Source organism: Camellia sinensis, chromosome 9 (assembly GCF_055761805.1).
Source record: "Camellia sinensis isolate YWXY chromosome 9, ASM5576180v1, whole genome shotgun sequence".
Taxonomy (NCBI): Eukaryota; Viridiplantae; Streptophyta; class Magnoliopsida; order Ericales; family Theaceae; genus Camellia; species Camellia sinensis.
In genome coordinates this window covers 6,821,821-6,842,268 of record NC_138969.1, presented here as the reverse complement: position 1 = coordinate 6,842,268, position 20,448 = coordinate 6,821,821, and the positions used below count along the sequence as shown (strand labels likewise).

Genomic DNA, 20,448 nt, shown 5'->3' with positions numbered 1-20,448 from the left:
CCTATCCCCGACTTCCGTCCAATACAGAAGTGATCGACATCTCCTTCCATATAGAGCTTCATACGGTGCCATTCCAATGCTGGCTTGGTAGTTGTTGTTATAGGCGAATTCCACTAAAGGTAGGTGCTCATCCCAGTTACCTTTGAGGTCCAACATGCACACATGTAATATATCTTCCAACGTCTGGATTGTTCTTTCGGATTGTTCATCAGTTTGTGGGTGATAAGCAGTGCTAAACTTCAGTGCAGTTCCCAAAGCTTCTTGCAATTTGTTCCAAAAGTGAGACCCGAAGCGGGGGTCTCAGTCAGACACGATTGAAACTGGGATACCATTCAAACAAATAATTTCCTTGATGTATAAAGTGGCAAACTTATTAAGGGAGTACATGAATTTGATTGGTAGAAAATGCGCCGACTTCGTCAATTAGTCTACTATAACCCATATTGCATTGTTTTTTGAAAATGACTGTGGTAGCTCGACCATGAAGTCCATAGTGATGTGTTCTTATTTCCATTCAAGAATAGGGAGTGGCTATAGCATTCCTACATGTCTCTGATGTTCTGCTTTAACATGCTGACAATACAGACATTTGGAGACATGGCTTGCTACGTCTATTTTCATTTCTGTCCACTAGTAGTGTTCCTTCAAATCATGGTACATCTTTGTGTTGCCAGGGTGAACTGCGAATCTCGAGCTATGAGCTTCCACCAATATCTTCTTCTTGAGTTCCGGAATGTCGGGTACGTAAATTTGATTTCGAAATTTTAGTATCCCATTGCTTATAGTGAAATCAGGTTCTGGTGTACTCATTTGCTCCTTGTACTTTTTCTTCAAAAGGTTATTTTCACATTGGCGTGCTCTAATTTCTTTAACCAATGCAAGTTTCACGGTTATGTTGGCGAGCATCCCATTGATCTTGCGGGAAATGAGAGTACATGCCAAACCCATAGTCGTCTTTCGGCTTAGTGTGTCTGCCACCACGTTAGCTTTACCCGAATGATGATAGATCTCTACATTATAGTCTTTCATAAATTCTAGTCACCGTCGTTGCCTCATATTCAGTTCCTTCTATGTGAACAGATATTTAAGACTATTGTGGTCAGTGTAAATCTCGCAGGTTGCACTATAGAGATAATGACGCCAGATTTTGAGGGCAAAGATTACCGCAGCCAATTCCAAATCATGAGTCGGGTAGTTCTTCTCATGAGTCTTTAATTGTCGTGACACATAAGCAATGACTTTTTCGTTCTGCATGAGAACGCAACCCAAACCATTGTATAAGGCATCACTATAAATTACGAACCCGTCTATTCTTGTAGGAAGTGCTAGTATAGGAGCTGACACAAGTCGACTTTCTAATTCTTGGAAGCAACGCTCTTGTTTGTCAGTCCATTCAAAGGGTGTGTTCTTTTGAGTTAGCTGGGTCAAGTGTGATGCTATTTTTGAGAAATCTTGCACGAAGCGTTGATAATAGCCAGCTAGACCCAAGAAACTTTAGATTTTTGACACATTAGTAGATCGTGGCCAGTCCACGATTGCTGTAACTTTTTGGGGCATCTTTGTTAATGATGTGACCGAGAAAGTGTACACTAGTGATCCAGATTCGTAATTCTTCAACTTGGCATAAAGTTTGTGATCATGTAGTGTTTGTAGAACCGTTCGCAAGTGCTGCTCATGGGCCTCTGTTACTTGGAATATATGAGGATGTCGTCAATGAAGACGATGACGAACTCATCAAGATAGAGTTTAAACACTCGGTTCATGAAGTTCATGAAGGCTGCTGGGGCATTTGTGACACCAAAAGACATGATAAGAAACTCGTAGTGCCCGTAACGGGTTCTGAAGGCAGTCTTTTCGATGCTTTCTGTGTTGACTTTTAGTTGATGGTAGCTAGAATGCAAGTCGATTTTGGAGAATAATTGGGCGCCTTGAAGTTGATCGAACAAGTCATCGATTCGTGGCAGAGGGTACCGATTCTTGATGGTGACCTTGTTCAGCTCCCGGTAATCGATGCATAATCTCATCGTGCGGGCGGTCATGTCCCGGGGCAATGCCAAGGACACGAGTGGGTCCAAGAAAATGTCCGCGTGTATCGGCATGGCTTTGCCTCCATAGTAAATGTGGGACATCGATAGGATCAGCCTGTATATAGATTGGTTGACCTATCAATTAGGCAATGCCTGGATTTAGTCCTCTGATTATCTCCTCTGAATCTCCCCAACCCTCAGGTGAGGCGGGGGTGGGGTACTCGGCTAAAATTTCATCTAAATTAATGGCCCCGAGCTTATCTCAAAACGCATCATCGAGGTTAATCTCTGACATTCCTACATCACCAAAAAAAACGTGAGATTTTACACAAAATAGCTAACGTTACAGGTAAATATTTATTATTAACTTAATTTAATTTTATTATGTTTATTTAGCTATATAGTTTTATTTATAGATTTATTTATAACTTTTTAAACTTCCTGATCAAATTAAAATAGCATTTTTTTTTGAACCATTGCTCTGATACCACCTTTGTCACGACCCAACCGCAGGAGCTTAGGGTTGGAATCGCAACTTACTAACTTATTCTATTCGTAGCAAATTAAACTGCGCAAACGGAAATAAAAATAATTAAACAAGAAATTACTCCATTTTACTATTTTAATAAGAGAAAATACATTTATAGGGCTTTTATTATTTTATTATTCAGTGACCGGCCTGAGTAGAAACAAAAGGGAGAAAATATATATATATAAAAAAAAGACAAAATAGTGGTTCAATATCAATCCTCGTGCGAGTTTCATAACGTGAGTTTATGGGTTTCCCCTACATCTCGTCACCTGAAATGGTAACAACTATAAACACACAACAGAGTGATAAATATTATGCCAAGAGTATAGGGAATACAAAATAACCATGGAAAGTTAGTTAGGCCAAAACATTTACATTACTCAATTTGGTGAATAAATTATTTAAGTGGCAGAAACTGAAATTACAAAAATTATATAAATAAATAACCATCACCACGGTACAGAATAGAACAGAATAGTGGTCACAAAAGTGACAGTTAGAACAAACGTCAATAGATTCATGATAAACAGATGACCACAAAGAAGCCAAACAAAGACCAATGGCTATTTAAGTCCCCAAGGCGTGGAACTCCCGAGGTGGTACTTACAAAACATTATTGTTTATAAGGTCATAATCAAATATATACTAAAATTTAAACAAACATATTCATGGGTTTCATTTTAAACAAATAGAGTTTAGAAAATAATCCACATAATTAAAATATTAATATAATTTATAAAACATAACTTGTATAAAATAAATTATGGTAAGTTAAAACATTCGTAAAATATATTATGGTAACTCAAGGTATAATATAATTCACCTTAATATTGACCCTTGACCTTACTTTCCACTATTACAACCTTCTTACTATAAGTTTCGTACTTTCAGTAACTTACGTGCCCCTCTCTCTTTTTTTCCTTTCCTTTTCTTCCTACAATTTGATCAACTCCTCCCTATTTATAGAGAGGTAAAAACATCATCAGGCCAACACGTGGCCAGCTCGAATCCTCCTTTGGATTTGCTCATAACTCACCTTGGATTTGCTCCTTACTAACCATAGATTTATACTTATCTTTAGTGAATGTTTATGGTAATTACACTTTTGCCCTATAGTAATTACACTTTTGCCCAATTTTCTAGCATAACTATATAAATAAATTAATCTCTAATTAAATTACACTATATCGTATACCAACAGAAAATTAATTATTTATTTTACTACTACACCCACTATTATTATTATTTTTATTGTTGTTATTATTATTATTATTATAAATGTTATTATTTATTTACTCTTACTTTTATATTTATTTATTTACTATCTTTAACTCTAATTTGACCTAACTAGTATTATAATTCCATATTTTGTTAATTTGGCCCAAATAATAATCCCTAATTAATCTCATTTTTGATAACCCATTGTCAAATTAGATTTTGTATTTATTATTATTTATTTAATAATATATTATCACATACACCCACAATTATATATAACTATCAATATTTTTAAGTAAACGCTCAGGGTGTCACAGTATCACCAGAAATGTTGGAGATTAGTGACGATCTAACAAATGTGGTGCGACTGGTTACTATTTTAGGCCGGATGCAAAGCAGTTGCGACGCAAGAAAGTGAACTTGGTGAAAGTGCAATGGAGCGAGGATAAGAATGATATCACTTGGGAATTGTATGTACTCGGAGTTTTTTGCTTAATACTCTATCCTATTGAATCTCGGGATGAGATTCTTTTCAGGTGTGTATATTATAGTGACCCTAATTTTTCTTAAGTCATCATTTTTTATTATTATTATTTTTTTTTGGCTTTATTCATTGTGCGATTACATGAGAATTTAATGTGATATTTAGTTAATTCAATGTGTTAGTTAATCATATATAATTAATCTGAACATTTATATTTATATATTTTTATGTATATATATATATATAAAAAGAAAATGATTTATATAGATTTTATATAAGATATTTATATTTATATATGTTGTATTTAGGTTGTATTTGAAAAATATAGTATACTAATATATATTAGGTTTAAGTGTGCAGCCCTTTAGGAAAAAAAAAACAAGGGCTTGCTATGTGCGGTAGGAATGGCAACGGGGCAGGGCCGGGGATCGCCCTCCCTGTCCCCGATCCCCGATGGTGGAAATTCCCCCGGCCCCAACCCCGATCCCCTACAGGGAAGCTATCACCGGCCCCGCCCCCTAACGGGGATCGAGTTTCCCCGACCCCGGAAATTCCCCGACCAAAAAAAAAAAAAAAATCAGTCCCAAATCTGATTCAAATTTCAGTCCCAAAAATTTCAGTCCCAAAAAAATTTCAACCACAGATTCATATTCAACAACAACAAACAAGATCAGATCATCATCATCAACAAATTTAAATTTAAAAAAAAAAAAAATCTGAAAACCTAACAGATCTAAATTAAAAAAAATAATCAACAGATTTAAATTAAAAAAAAACAATCTAACAGATTTATCATCATAATCTGAAAATCTCAAGATCTGAGTACAGGGAGAGGCTGCGGCGAGGTCGACTATGAGAGGCTGTGGCGAGGATGAGCCGTCGGTGAGTTGCAACCGGGATGCCGGTGCTAAAGTGAGGATGAGCCGTCGCCGTCGTATGTGTGAGAGCGAGTGGGACGATCGGCGGTGAGGGAGCACAGCAGCAGTGAGGGAGGAGTGTCGGCGAGAGTGAGAGTTGAGAGTGAGGTTGACGGTGATTGTGCTGTGAGAGACATAGAAGAATGAGAGGCTACTGCTGTGAGAGGGAGAGAGTTGAGAGAGAGAGAAGGACGAGAGTGAGAGTGAGAGTGAGAGAGTGACACACGGTTTAGGGTTTGGTTTATTATATATATATATGGGGTATAAAAGTAATTTAATTTTGGGGAAATTCGGGGACGGGGCCGGGCCGAGGCTTGAACATTGATCACCGTCCCCGGCCCGAAACAAATCGGGGATTGATTTTCAAATACCGTCCCCTCCCCGTCGGGTCAGTTTCAAATTGCTATCCCTATGTGCGGTGGCAACAAGTCGAGAGAGGTAGACAAGAAAGCAAGGTGAGGAAGAGAGACAAAAATAAAAGGGGTTAGTGTTTTATTTTGGTAACTTCGTTAATTCTCTAAGTGATTCTTTGATCTTCAAAAATAATTATGAGTGTAAAACCCACTTCCCTTGATTTATATTTATTTTGTTATTTTTATTTATTTGTTTATTTGATATTGGTTTGATATTGTATTTACATGAAGATGATGGGGTGATTTTAATTATTTTGATTAGTTGTGTATACAAGGCTTAGGATTTTTATATGTATTTATTTTATGGTTGTAATCACGCTCATGGTTATATGAAATTAAAATCAATTAAGAACCCATAGATAAATTCTGAATACTCTACTATGACTCCACGGATTATTGTTTTATTTGAGTACTGGTGAGAAAGAGTGTATAAAAAAAAAGAGTGAGAATTATGAGATTATTTGAATGCCTTAGACTCTACATTGTTATGTTTGTTCTCATGAGTAGATGAGATGTTGTGTATATATATATTGTTGCCTCGTTCTCAGGAGTAGACGAGTGCTTTGATTTACACGCATATGTATATGCTAACCGTCCCGGGAGTGCGGGTCAAACTCGGGACGATATTCCCATGCAAGTTTGGTTTCAGAGCGATGTTAGGTATACGAGAGGCACATGAGATATATGTGTAGGCCGGAAGTGAAAGGCCGAAGTGGTGGAGTTAAGGTACAAATAATTAAATATGAACTTATTGGTATAGTTTAAATTGTATTGATTTGTACATCTTGAAAAATAGTAAACGACTTTAATAAATTATGAAATTTGGACAGAGGCATGTATACGTAATTTTAGACAACTTTTGTATTTTAACTTTTTTACTAAAATGATCGATTAGAACCTATAATTGGATGATCTTGGTTATAATAGTTTTTATTCATTTTAGCAATACAGATTTTAGATGTTGTTTTAACCCACAAAACGAGCTCATTTTTATTAATTTTGTGTAAACTGAAGTACAACATTATTCTGAACACTTTTCGTGTTTTAAACTTTTTCGAAAAAAAATCAGCTTAGAGCAGTTTCTTTTTGTTTTCAGTTTAAGATTTTTCGGTTGAATTCTGTCTAGATTCTTCTATCAAGTTTTTCTCTCAACCTGTTCAGTTTTTACTAAATTCGTTCACATTGGCTTTTAGGAAATTTGATTCTGTACAACTTTTATTCTTTGAGTTTTGGTCAATTCGAATGATTTCAGCATTAAGCGGTACGTTTTTGTATTTCTTTAGCAATTTACTTATGTTTAATTATATTAACTTTATTTTTCCAGAATGGTGGATCTTATTAATTTTTTTTTGCAGTGCTAACTCACCATATTTTTATTTTTTTTGTATACTCAATTTATATTTAGTTATGTACAGGTAAGAAACTAAATAACACCGTATCTTGGGAAACTACCAATTTGTCTCGGTGCGGGTGGAACTATTTGTCTTATCCCGGAACAAGAATTAAACGTGCTTTTGTTTGTGTCTGGTGGACACGTGGGTGTCAAATATTTGTACTCATGCTAATATACTTGTATGCTAATTCGTTTTGTCTCTTGGCATCTTGGATGCGTTCTATTTGAGCGCAACTGAGTTTCCTTTGCAGGATTAGTTAGAGCTACGGTGATGACGAAAAATAACTATAATTGTTGGACATATCTCTTGGACTTTTTTGATTTTCTTGAGCTTATGATCGATATTAGTTTATACAATTTTTTTTTTAATGACCTTAATATTTTAATAATTTGACATTATGAGTTATTTTCTAATTTTACATTATTCACTTAAAAAAAAAAAAAACACTTTTAATAATCACCTTTCACATGCTGGTCGCAAATAATTTACTTTCTGCTGCTAACTACTTTTTTTTTTTTTTTTTGGTTGCGACCGAGTTACATTTTCGCGACCAACGATTATTTGGTAGCTAATAAATAACTTTTTGTGGCCAGATCTGTATTATGGTCGCAAAAGGTAATAGCGGGAGGGTGAAAACATTTTAGCGGGATCCCAAAACCTTTGGCGACCAGTAAGTTGTGGTCACAAAAACGCAAAAGGGCATATTTTATAATGAAATTAGGTCATTTTGAATGTTTCCAAAGCTTTGCTTCCTCTCCTCCATCGTTGGCCCTCTTCCTCCCAATAGCCTGAGTTACTCTCTCTCTCTCTCGTCACTCTCTCACTCCCAACTGGCAACAAAACCCTAGCTTCCATCTCCATTCAATTCGTCCCTTGTTCTGCCTCCGCCACCAGTTCCGGTGCCTTGCCACTCTTGACCTCCAGTCTAGGTATGATTTGTGTTCTTTTAATTTTTTTTTTCTTTTCCCCCAAAAGGCAGAGAGGGAGAGAGAAAGCAGAGAAAGAAAAATCAAACATTTGAAATAGAGAGAGAAACCGTGTGGAAAAGTGAAGGATCTGAGTGATGGAGGCCTGATAGATTAGAAGGTGAGAGTGCTCACACTTCTTTGATCTGAACTCTGATTTCATTTTCTATATCTCTCTCTATATATATACATGTATGTATCTACATGCTTGTTTGTGTGTATATCAATGGTTGAGTCCCCATGGAGCTTTCCCAAAATGTTAGCTTTTTCTCTCTGATTGCTAGGTTTCAAGCTTTCTTCCAATTTTCTTTCAATTTTCAATCATGAATCCCTTCCGAACCCTTTTATGTCTCCTTCTTTCACCTCTTTGCATACTATTTTGGAATGGCGTAGTAGCTGCTCTCACCTCTAGAAAAGTTTTACTCTTTGTTTCTCTATATATACATATTTCTATACCTACATACATGGTGTTTGTATTGTAACTGATAAATGCTAGGATTCTAGAAAAATTTTTGTTTAATTTTGGGGTTTTTGTATACTGTTTAGTTTCTGCCTCTTAACTCGACAAATTGTAAAAATTTCAACTGAAATGCTTGATCTAAAAATTTCAATTTCAAAGTAGCAATTTCACCAAATGTAATATACATGAAATGCCTTTCTTTCTCTTGCAAAGTAGCAATTGCAAGAGGAATTAGATAAGAACAAAATTGGCAATTGCAATTTGCTTAGGGTTGAATTGGTATCTTGAAGAGGAATTAGATAAGTATTTTATGAATCCATTGTATTTTATAATTGTTTTACATAAACACTACTTCAATTTATCATAGAATTGGAGTGACCCCTGATTTTTTATTTTTTTTATTTTTCTCCCCAGATGAGTTGGAAGGAAAGAATGACCCCTGATTGTATTGTTTTTTTTTTTCCCAACTTCAATTTATCTATGTTCCATAATTACTTTGTGTTTGATAGACGATGGTCTTGCTGGGCATACAAAACTTGTGCATAGAAGCTGTTTGAGGATTTGTCAAAGAGACTAATACTTCATTGGCTCCAAGGTTTGACATAGATATATATTTTGTTGTGGTATATGATTTGTTAGTAATTCTCCATATGACACAGATATAAGTTTTTAATTTTTTTGTTCTAATACTGCCTCACCTATAATAATTTTAATTTATTTATTTATTTTTTGGTTTAGGAACTTTGTTTTTCTCATTGAGTATGTGGTTTTTCCCTTTTATTTAGCTTTTCTCTTTGCTTTGCCAGACTGAGAGAGTATATGTTAATGTATATATGTTCTTTTCATGGACATCATTGATACTTTGCTGCTAGGTTTCTTTTATTTTTGTTAGTACTCCAAAATTTGTACATCTTGCCATGAATCGAATTGTCTTGTACTATTCTTACTACTTGAATTGATTTTTATTTAACTATATGATGTGCAAAATGCAGGGATGATGGGCTCAGAGAAAACAATTATTGGTAGAAAATTGATCACTTTTTTAATACTCTCAATTAGGAAATAACCTCCATTAATTCATGTACCATGCAATGTCCAAAAAAGAAAGAAAAACAAATGAATTCATGCACCTACAACTTATTTTTATTGCACTTTCAACTTTGGAATTGTTGCTTTTTATTGTAGTTGGTAGGCATTGGTCTTCATTGCACATGACCAATTTATTTGCCTACCCCCTATTGTCTTATATCTGTTGTTTTGTTCCGTTTCTGTTTCTTTTCTGGATTATTTTCTTATTTGACTGGAATTTATAAATTAATATTGAATTTATATTTGGCTGGCATTTTATTGTTTTGTGACTTGATCTTCACCAACTCATTAATATTGAATTCATACCTTTGAATGCTGACAATTTTCTGAAATAATGTTGGGTTTGAAGAAACTAAATTATGAGCTAATATTGATTAGTCTAGAATATTCTGATAACTGAGTTATTATTACAGGATTTCTTTTCATTGGTGCTAGAAGCCCCAGTTGTGAATGGAGATCTTTTGTCATGCGTTTGTATTCTAGACTTTTCTCTCTATGCTTCACTTTGAGTAGATTATTTTTCTTAATTTAAAAATTGTTTCGAATCTGTAAAGAATATGAACTCTCTTGTCTATTCTTCTTTGACGAATGTTAAACAACCACATCCTAGGAAAATTTAACTTTCTGGGTTAACTTTTTTTTTTTTTTTTTGGATAAAAAACTTTCTGGGTAACTTTACTTGAAGTAGATTCTAGAAAGGCATAGTGTAGATTATATAATCAAAGATACATATACACCTAAGGGAAAAGTAAAACTTACAATCATCCACTTTTTTTTCCCCCCCCCTTAAGGTAGTAAACATCATCCCTTATAATGTGGAGCAAAGTATTTGTCTTTAAAGCTTGTTTAATATATACTTGAGTGAGTTAGGCACCATGTTGAGTTGAGAAACATAACCAAATATGATCTATATTGTGTTTCATATTTTCTTAGGATACTTTGCATTTATAAATAATTATAACTAGCCAAATTGAAGTTTATAGAATAAAACTTTAAAAGAATAAAAATGAAATAAAGAAATATTTACATAATGAATATTGCCTCTATTCAATGTTTAATTTGGTCGCCAAATCATGATGTGTAGATGGTATTTTAACTGTGAATTTTCCTAATTTGCTAGCATATTTTGCTGAAATGATTCCTGCACTTGAAAATTTGATAGTATTGTGGTTGAGATTTACTGGCAAGTCACATCAATTTTTCTGATGTGACTTGCCAATAAATCTCAATCACACAGTGTAGCACTCTAGGAAACTTTAGGGAAATTTCACTCTAGAGGATCCTACCTTGTTATTGAGTGGTTGTGTTCTAGTCAATCAGTCTTCTTCTTTCCAATTTTGTTTGTTGACTTTTTCATTCACATATGTTATTTAAATAGATGTTCAAATCTGTTGTCTGTTACTAGGAGTATGTGGTTTGAAATGGTTAAAAGTGTATAAACAACAGCAGCCTATATAGCAGCAGCATATAAATAGCTCTTTAATTGTCCTTATTCTTGTAGAGTGTGGACATTACATTGTTTATAACATATGGATTGAAAGAAAAAACTACTATGGACTGGTTTTGATCTATTTAATGTATTGCTTTCCATGAATTGGTGAGGTTGAATTCATGGTTCCCACCACACAGCACTACAACAAATTTGGGATTTAAAGACAAAACAAATTTGTTCCAAAATGTATATATTTCGTCACCCAAACTAATTACGACGAACATTTTTCGTCACCCATTTTTGTCTCCAAAGGGTCGTCGCTAAAGGGTCTTAGAGACAAAAACAAATTCGTCATTGAAAATGATAAATTTGTGATGAATTTTTTTGTCTCCAATACACTTTGTTGGGAACATACTTGTAAATAATTAGCGACAAAATATTTGGTTATTAAAGGAGAAATTAGAGACAAAAGTATTTTGTCATAAATATAAGAAATAGAGACGAAATAATTGTCATGTTTAATATAAACGAAGACAAAAAATTTTTGTCAAAGAAGCTACAAATAGAGACAAAAACAAATTCACCATTAAAAATGATAAATTTGTGACGAATTTTTTTGTCTCCAATACACTCTGTTGGGAACATACTTGTAAGTAATAAGCGACAAAATATTTTGTCATTAAAGGAAGAAATTAGAGACAAGTATTTTGTCATAAATATAAGAAATTGAGACAAAATAATTGTCACGTTTAATATAAACGAAGACGAAAATTTTATCAAAGAAGTTACCAATAGAGACAAAAACAAATTCATCATTAAAAATGATAAAATAATGTCAAAAAAAATTCGTCACACATTGATGGTAATAGTGACAAAATGTGACTATTTTTTGTCATAACAAATTTAGCGATGAAATAAAAAATTCATGACAAAATTAATCATTCACCTAAGCCAAATAAGAGACAAAAAAAACCTTCTTTAAGGATGAAAAATTTTGTCAATAATTTCATAATTTTTTTTCCACATTATATACCTATTTTATCAAAATCTAAATTTTAGGTCAACAAATATAACTCTGTTCATGTTGAAACCTGTTGAATATAACAATTCCATCACAAATTAACATAACATAACCTGTTATCAACACATTTACGAATTAACAAAATGAAAATATCTATTCATCATTACAAATAATTTCATCATAATACAATAAAATAGTAAAATATCTACAAAGTATCCAAAAGTTATAACTTGTTTAATTCTACTAAAAATTCAACAATAACTAGTGCAACTCCAAAAAGTATGTGCATTCTTATCAAACAAAAATGAACATTCAAGCAAATTACATCATTCTTACACGTCAAAAATGCCACCCCAATCCAATCTGCAAAAAATAAATTAAAAGTTTTAGTAATTAATCAATTATACAAAAGATTAAAAGCATTAGTAACTCATCAATTTACAATTAGATCAATTATACAATTTATTCCTATAATAGACTTTTTTCGAGATTATGAGAACAAAAAATTAATTTTAAAGCTAATTCACAAATGGTGCATCCCCTTAATGTGCCGTAAGTTCATACAACTTATATTGGTCCCTCCTAAGTTGTTTTTATTGGTTCTTATCCAAATCTGTAGTTGTGTGATAATTTAGCATTTCGACGGCCTTTTTTGAAGCTTTAAGTATAGAGAAAAAAAATATTTTTTAGACTAATTCACAATTTATAAATCCCGTGCTGTACAAATTGGATGTCATATGCATGTTTCCATTACTTCCTAATTCTTCAAACATGTATTCTTTTATAAAATTTGTTATATTAAAGTTAATATACTTTACCAAGAAGTATGTCCACTTTGTGGATGAGTCCCTTTCACTTTCAAAGTGTCCAGTGAATCCTTTGGTCTTCAAAAAGTTGACAACATCAGCCATTATCTCCCGTTGCTTCTTCTTACCCTCTTCAAAATCTTCTATTTTATTGTTCTGTATTTGTATTTGTTCCTTCTGTGTCTCTATTTGCATCTCAAGGCGCTTCACATAATCATTTATTTCAACATATATGGTAGTGGTTCTCCTAATAGAGGATGAAGGTCTCATGCCAAGTCCCTTCACATAGCCAGACCTTGGCTTTAGGACTTTGATTGATAGCTCTTCTGCAATCAAAGGAGTTGATCTTGGTTGTGTATAGCGATCTCGGTTGTCCCTTTACTGCTCTGTTGTATTCCGGACTCGGTTCCGTAGAGTTGGTAGTTGTATCTATCATGTTGTCGTCCTTTAATTCCTTTTGTTTGAGTTATAGGATGTGTTGGGCTTGTTTCGAACAGGTGGGTTGAACCTTGGTCTAAAAATCTTGTTGCCAGGTTTTTGGTCGTTCTGCTCGAGCTGGCCTTGTTGCGCTCGAGCGGAGATTGCACACTCCCAGTATTTCGTGTCCCTGCAAAACTTCTGCAGGTGTGATTTTTACGCTCGAGCGGGTTTCTTTACGCTCGAGCGGTAGTACTCGAGCGCGTACTCTGGCGCTTGAGCGGGTGATACTTTTTGGTGTAGGTTCTGGGAGGGGGAAATCTACGCTCGAGCGGACTGGTTTTCGCGCTCGAGCGGATGTACTTTATTCTTGTGTCTTGGCGCTCGAGCGGGCCTTCTTGCCCTCGAGCGTACCTAGTTTTTTGTTCTTGACGCTCGAGCGTTGTATTCTCCGCTCGAGCGGGAATGTCGTATATCAGTCAGCAACTGGGCATTTTAAAATTACTTTTTACATTCTCTCTCTTTCTCTTACTTTCTAAAAAGTTGTTTTGAGAGCTCCTCTCTCTAGAAACTCCCTTTTCTCTATGGTTTGATCTAGTTAGAGTGTCTCACTATCCTCAGGCCTTTGTAAAAAGTGTGTAGATCGTTGAGGGCTCCATTTTGATTAGTGGATCTTTGAGTTTGTAGCATTTTGGTTTTCTTCAATTTTCCCATTTGAGCTCTAACTTCGAGGTAGGGATATCCTACTCCTTCTCATGAGTTTTGTCTTTAAATTTTAGTATTTTGATGAGTTGGGGGTTGTTGGGTAATTTTGAGAAAGTTTGGGCCTTTGTGTAATTTTACAAAAGTTGAGGTTTTGTTTATATAAACTTATATGCATGTTTGGCATAGAGAAATGAGATCAATATTAGATTATTGGTGAAAATAGAACCTTAGGGTTGTGATGTTAATTATGGGAAATGCTTAATTACATTGATGAATTAATTTATATAATTAATTTGAAGAAAAGAGGAATTAAGTTGAGAATGTTGGAATTGGAGGTGTATGGGATTAAAGGGTGTAGTTAGTTTCGTTTATCGCTCACCTAGTTGAAATGTTGATTATATATCCATTTGGTGCATTTATTTTCAGTATAGAAATAACTGTTTTGGGCTATTGGTGGAGGATAGTCTTGATTGTTGTAGACACTGTATGATGATTAGGCAAACTAAAACTAATCGATTGAGTATGCTATTGAATATAGCAAGTGGGATAATACATAAATTCTATGTATTGATTGATTGTATATGATCTATGTTTATATACATGTGTTGTGTGGGAGGAGATGTGGGATTTACTCCACGGTTTAGGGGAAGATAGGGGATGGACCTCTAAACCGGATTTTGTATGACAGTGATACAGCACTATAATGTGTATCAGGCTGCGAAGTAGAAGTGTTTTGTTTCATTAATACAGCACTACAATGTGTATTATTTGAGACTTATGGAAGTGTTTGAATTGATTTGATATAGCACTAGAATGTATATCGTTATCAATTGTAAAGTATAGAAGTGATTCTATGTTATGTTGATACAGTATCGAAATGTGTATTTTTCGCAAAGTGTGGGAATGGTTTATGTGTTATTGATACAACATTACAATATGTATCCCTCATGAATTTTGAAAGTGTTTTAAAGATGAGTCTAAACCTCATTAAGTTATTCGGCTAGGTGTTGAGCCTTGTTTTCAAAAATCAAAATTTGAAAGGACATGAGAAATGAAATGTAACATGGACTTAATGTCATGAAATCGAATGTGATATAAGTGGATGTATCTGTGTTGACCATCTATCAACTGCTAATCTTTTAGTCATTTTTCATGGCTGATTTAGTGTATTTCTGCTGGGCTGTGGCTCACCCTTTATGGGATATCATATTCAGGTACAGGTAGCATGCCATCTCCAAGAACATAGCTTGGGAGGCTAGAGGCAGACAGATTGTTTTGTTTACTTTCTTTTGATGTATTACATGTAAATTCAAGCCAAGGGCTTAATATGTGTTGAGTTAGCACTCTTCTTTTTGTAACCAAGTGTTAACTTGGAAAGCTGTAAGCCCGTAGGGCATTTACTTTTGTTGTTAATATGTAATATTTTTGTAAGAAACTACTCTGATGAATAGAAGAATATTTATCTTTTATACCAATGCATGTCTAAGTTGATGGGTTTTAATGTTATTATTTTGAGGGCGTCACATTGTGAGAGGTGATCAGCTTATGTCTGTATCATATTTTCCTATCAAATATAAAAAAAATTAAATAATTATTAGAAAATTAAATAAGATTATAACAAATAGTATTCTAAAATTTTGTTAATAAAAATTGCAATATATACTCACATAATTACACTGAGCTTGAGATGAGATCTACTCATGTGTTTTCTCATTATAGTGAGTTTCCTTGTACAAGATCAGGTAGCATCTTCTTTTCTCGTGCCTAATTCGATAGACCAAATATTCAATAAATAAAGCTAAGAATCTAATATAATTCTAAAAGTGCAAGGATACGTACCAGATTTTCTACTCTAACAGGGATTGACTTAGAACCACACCTATGTTTTGTATACATCATTTCTCTGTTCGTGATGTTGGCCTCTGATTGTTCCTATAATGAAGAATGACCAATTTAACAATGAAATGTATCATTAGTAAGACAAATATGTTGGCTTTTGATTGTTCCTGTAAGGAATACTGAACCAATATAACAATGAAATGTGTCACTAGTAAAACAAATTTAATGCTTGATAATAAAGAAATTGCATTGTTCCTCTCTATCATTTTCCTATATATCATTTCAACTTAAAAGATATTTCAAATTATTCACTAGTTTCATTCAATTCTTTGAAAAATAGATTAGAGGACTTGTTGAGATTTCATCATAAGATGATTTTTTTGGGTGAAAAAAGAAAAACGAATAATTTACACTGTTCACAAAAAGGGGCATATAAGCATGGAAAATATAGATTGTGAAAAAATCCATTTACATTTTACAAGATATGGAACAATTACTGATACCAAACTCATAACCCTTTCTTTCTTTCACAACTCTATCAAATCTAAAGTTTTGTCTCAATACCTCATATTAGTTACTTAGCTAGTTGCTTACCATTATCATGAAACTTCAGACCAAACCCAAAAACAAACAGAAAATTAATACAATCATAGAAACTGAAATCTTAGTTCTTTATTCTATGATGTGAAAGATGCACTTTAAGGAACCATAAATTAATCTCCCATTATCCGAGCCTTCCAATCTATGTTCAATAGTTTCCCTTTCTCATTTTCCCACTTATTTGGTTTTTATTATGTTCCACTTACCTGCCTAGAAGATAAAGGGAAAATAATACATATGGAATTTCACAGCAAATTGATTGTGTTCTTTCTAGTTTTTTAAAAATCTCTCCCTATTCTAATCAAATTCTTTCTTTGCTGATATAATGAAAAAGATGAAAATGTTACTAGAAATTCTTTGTGTTCCACTTTTTATCAATAAGATCCATCCACTTGGTAGGATCAACATCCTTCGGTGGGTGGTTTCTTGCATACTTCTCCCCTTTACCCTCTTTCACCTCCATGAATTGTTTGTGCAGCCTATAGGTATGGTTACTCAATCTCCGACCAAATTTTGTGTTCATTCCCTTCTCTATATCAATAGGGTCTCCTTGTAAATCAAATTAATCCTGCAAAAAATAGATAAATCATAGATAATTCTTATAAAAAATAAAATAATTACAATAAATAATTAAGATTTCTAACCTATTATAAAAATGAGTAAAATGTCATATAATAGAGTAGACAACGAACTTACATTCAAGCGTTAAAACATTGCCTCGTTAACAGAGGCATCAACATACTTCCACCTACGAACACTTGGATTTGGTAAACGTGTTCGCACTTCTACACCAATCTTTGAGGCAAGTTTTGAGGCATAGTCCCCTACCGGTGCACGAAATTCTGGAAGGATAGGCACGTTAAGCTTTCCATCTCTATCAACAAGGCCTTGAACCTCTTTGCCTCGAGTCGGGCCACGAACACGCTTAGCAGCTGATATTGTGAAGCCATAATATTTAAATAGTATGTGAACAAATTTAATTAAGATCTCAAATCAATGTAAATAAAGAGTGTGTCTTACCAATCAGTGTGTTTGGTTTGAGTTTTCTGGATTAAGTTTTTTGAAAACTGAGTTTTTTAGTTTTCGTGTTTTTTTGTTTTTAGTAAATATTTTTAAATTTTTAAACATTTTTTTTACTTTTTTAGATGCACCTTACTTAGATGTATTTAAAAAGTAAAAAAATATTTTAAAAAATTAAGAAATACATAAAAATACAAAAAATGTACTGAATTCTTGTATTTTTTTTTATATTTTTGGTATTTAGTAAATTTTTAAAAGATTTTTTTTACAATTTTTTTTAGTTTTTAGGTGTATTTATGTTCGGTGTGTTTAAAAAGTAAAAAATTTGCATAAAATATTAAAAAAATTCAATAAAAACAAAAAAATACGAAAAATAAGAAAGTATAATTATCTGAAAATTGTTTTTAAAAAAATGAAACCAAGCAAGCTGATAGTATTATCAGCAGTCACCTTAAGTTGAGGCTTCACATTGAGAGGTGGTGACGGATGGCTAGCCACCTTAGGACGTGAAGAGGTATCCCCCTCTTCTGATGCGTGAGTCAATGCCTCATGATGAGATTGTGAACGGGCTCTCAATGGTATCTCTAACAGCTGAATAACATAATAAAATTTGAATATATGTACAAAGATATACATGTCTATGTGTGTATGAATTGAAAGTAACAAGAAAGAATATATTTCACAATGCATAAATGTATAGTACCTCATGCTCAAACGAATCATAGGATTTAGTGTCACTGCCATCTTCAGCCTCTAACGGTTGATAATCATTGTCATTTTTTTTAATTGGTATTTGTTTTTCCTTCCTCAATTTCTTATGTTGAACTGCAGCCTTCAAACAAGTTGTTATATTCTTCACTCCTAGAGCATTCATTCTCTCACGGTTTTTATTAATTGTTTTCATTCTTTGTTTCTCATAGTTCGTTACCTTCTTAGTTGCGGTACTTGGTTTGGTCAACTGTTTTTTTGTAGCGTCCATTTTGCCTAACTATAAAGCATAATTGAACATTTTTTTGGTGGATAAGCATAATTGAACATTAGATGTAAAGAAAAGATAATTATATATTTCTATACATAAAGCATAAAGCAACAACAATCTCAACAAGTGGATATGTCATATATGTACCATATGTAAAAAATTAATAATATATTTTCATACAAAATAATATAAATAGTTAAATTTTTGTATGCAAATTATGAAAACAAATATGATTGAAATTTATAATTTAAGTCCTACAATTTTATCACAATTTATTTATTATTTTTTAATTTGTCACAAATTTAATCATGTAATTTTCAACCCCCTTGCTGGAATTGCAAATTTAGTAATATAATTTGAAAAAAAAATTAAATTTGAAATTTTATTTATAATTTAATAAAGGATGAAAAATTGAAGGAATGAATATTGGTCTCATTCCAATTATAGTAACATAATTTAAGCAAGAATCCAAATTTGAAATTTTATTTTAGGGTAAATTAAGGAATAAATATTGGTCTCATTCCAATTAGGCTTTTTGGCTTTTTTAATTTTCGTGAGAGAAAAAAAAATGAAATGATTATGATTTGGATGTGAGATTTTATCTTATTGACTTTTTAATGTATTTCGGTTTTTTTTTTTAAATTTTATTTTATACTATTTTAGCCTTTTAGCCCCTAAAACCAACATGTCAAACGAAGGCTTAGGTTTTGTTTGGGAAGTGGGTTGACTTTTTGGCTTTTAGTTTGGGCTAATAATCCTCGTTTTGGTTGAATTTTTTGATTTTTTTGACTTTTGTAAGAAAAAAAGTGAAGTAATTTTGTGACATTTTGTCTTGTTGACTTTTTAATCTATTTTATCATTTTGTATCTATTTTAACCTTTAACATCCTAACTCAACATACCAAATGAGGGCTTAAAATATTTGTGTTCAATTTTGTAATTAATTTATGTAAATTTTTCTATTTATTTTGTCGGTGAGGGTAATGTAGTGGTTGAGCACAATAAAAAGTGTCAACACTACATGCAATCTTTAAAAATAATTGAATTTGTGAAAAGTGTCAACGCTATATTAGTTTGGTAAAAAAAAAAAAAAAAATTAAAACTCATTATTTATATATATATATATATATATTTTTTGGAGATGAAAATAATTTTATAAAATTCACAAATATATATATTTTTTTGGTGTTTATTCATGGTTTTCCTACATGTTGACGACTTGAAAATTAAAGTTTGACAGGAAAAAATTATTTGGTTCAATCCCATTTTAAAAAATAATTAAAAAGTGTCAACACTATATTAGTTTGGTAAAAAAAAAAGATTAAAACTCATTATTTATATATATATATATATTTTGGGGGATGAAAATAATTTTATAAAATTCAAAAATATATATATTTTTTGGTGTTTATTCATGGTTTTCCTATATGTTGATGACTTGAAAATTAAATTTTGACAGGAAAAAATTCTTTGGTTCAAGTCCCATTTTAAAAAATAATTAAAAAGTGCCAACACTATATTAGTTTGGTAAAACAAAGATTAAAACTCATTATTTATATATATATATATATATATATTTGGGGATGAAAATAATTTTATAAAATTCACAAATATATATATTTTTTGGTGTTTATTCATGGTTTTCTTATATGTTGATGACAGACAAATCCTATAGGTTGATGACAGAGACAAATTGTGAAGTTTTTTTTTTTTTTTTTTTTGATTCAAAGGAAAGTAATAAACAGGAGTTCGCAAAAGCAAAACAACAAGCAAAGGGTTCATCCCTTACTACACTAACACCACACATATCATCAATGATCAAAGGTGCGACTTCAGGTGGTGAACAAGCAGAATGGACAATGAACATACAAATTCCATAGTTGTGGAATAAATTTCCAGCGACAATAATCAATTGATCAAACCCACACATACATACGTCTTATTGGAAGGTCATATAAATATGTATTGATTGTTCCTAATGGGAGGGAAGAGAGGGAGGGAAAGAGGGATACATGTGTACCGTGAGAGTCTCTTCCAATCAGATTGTGGAAGAATGCTTCAGCAAAGAGCCGATCTCTCAGCCGTGGGTTGCAACAGTAAGCACACCAGAGAAAGAGTAGAGGAAGTTTGA

At 32.8% G+C, this 20,448-nt stretch overlaps 1 long non-coding RNA gene across 3 annotated transcripts; it reads left to right on the top strand.

Moving 5' to 3' along the window:
• The first annotated feature begins 7,647 nt into the window (after positions 1-7,647).
• On the top strand, positions 7,648-20,173 carry LOC114291286 (uncharacterized). 3 transcript variants are annotated; one of them, XR_003639343.2, is made up of 4 exons: positions 7,767-8,071; positions 8,920-9,005; positions 9,913-9,969; positions 20,048-20,173. It is a non-coding gene; the product is annotated as an uncharacterized LOC114291286 (long non-coding RNA). The 3 variants fall into 3 exon arrangements; XR_003639345.2 differs by lacking the exon at positions 20,048-20,173 and having other exon boundaries at positions 7,648-8,071; positions 8,825-9,005; positions 9,913-10,132; XR_014340926.1 differs by lacking the exons at positions 9,913-9,969; positions 20,048-20,173 and adding an exon at positions 9,403-9,752 and having other exon boundaries at positions 7,719-8,071; positions 8,825-9,005.
• Positions 20,174-20,448: the final 275 nt, after the last annotated feature.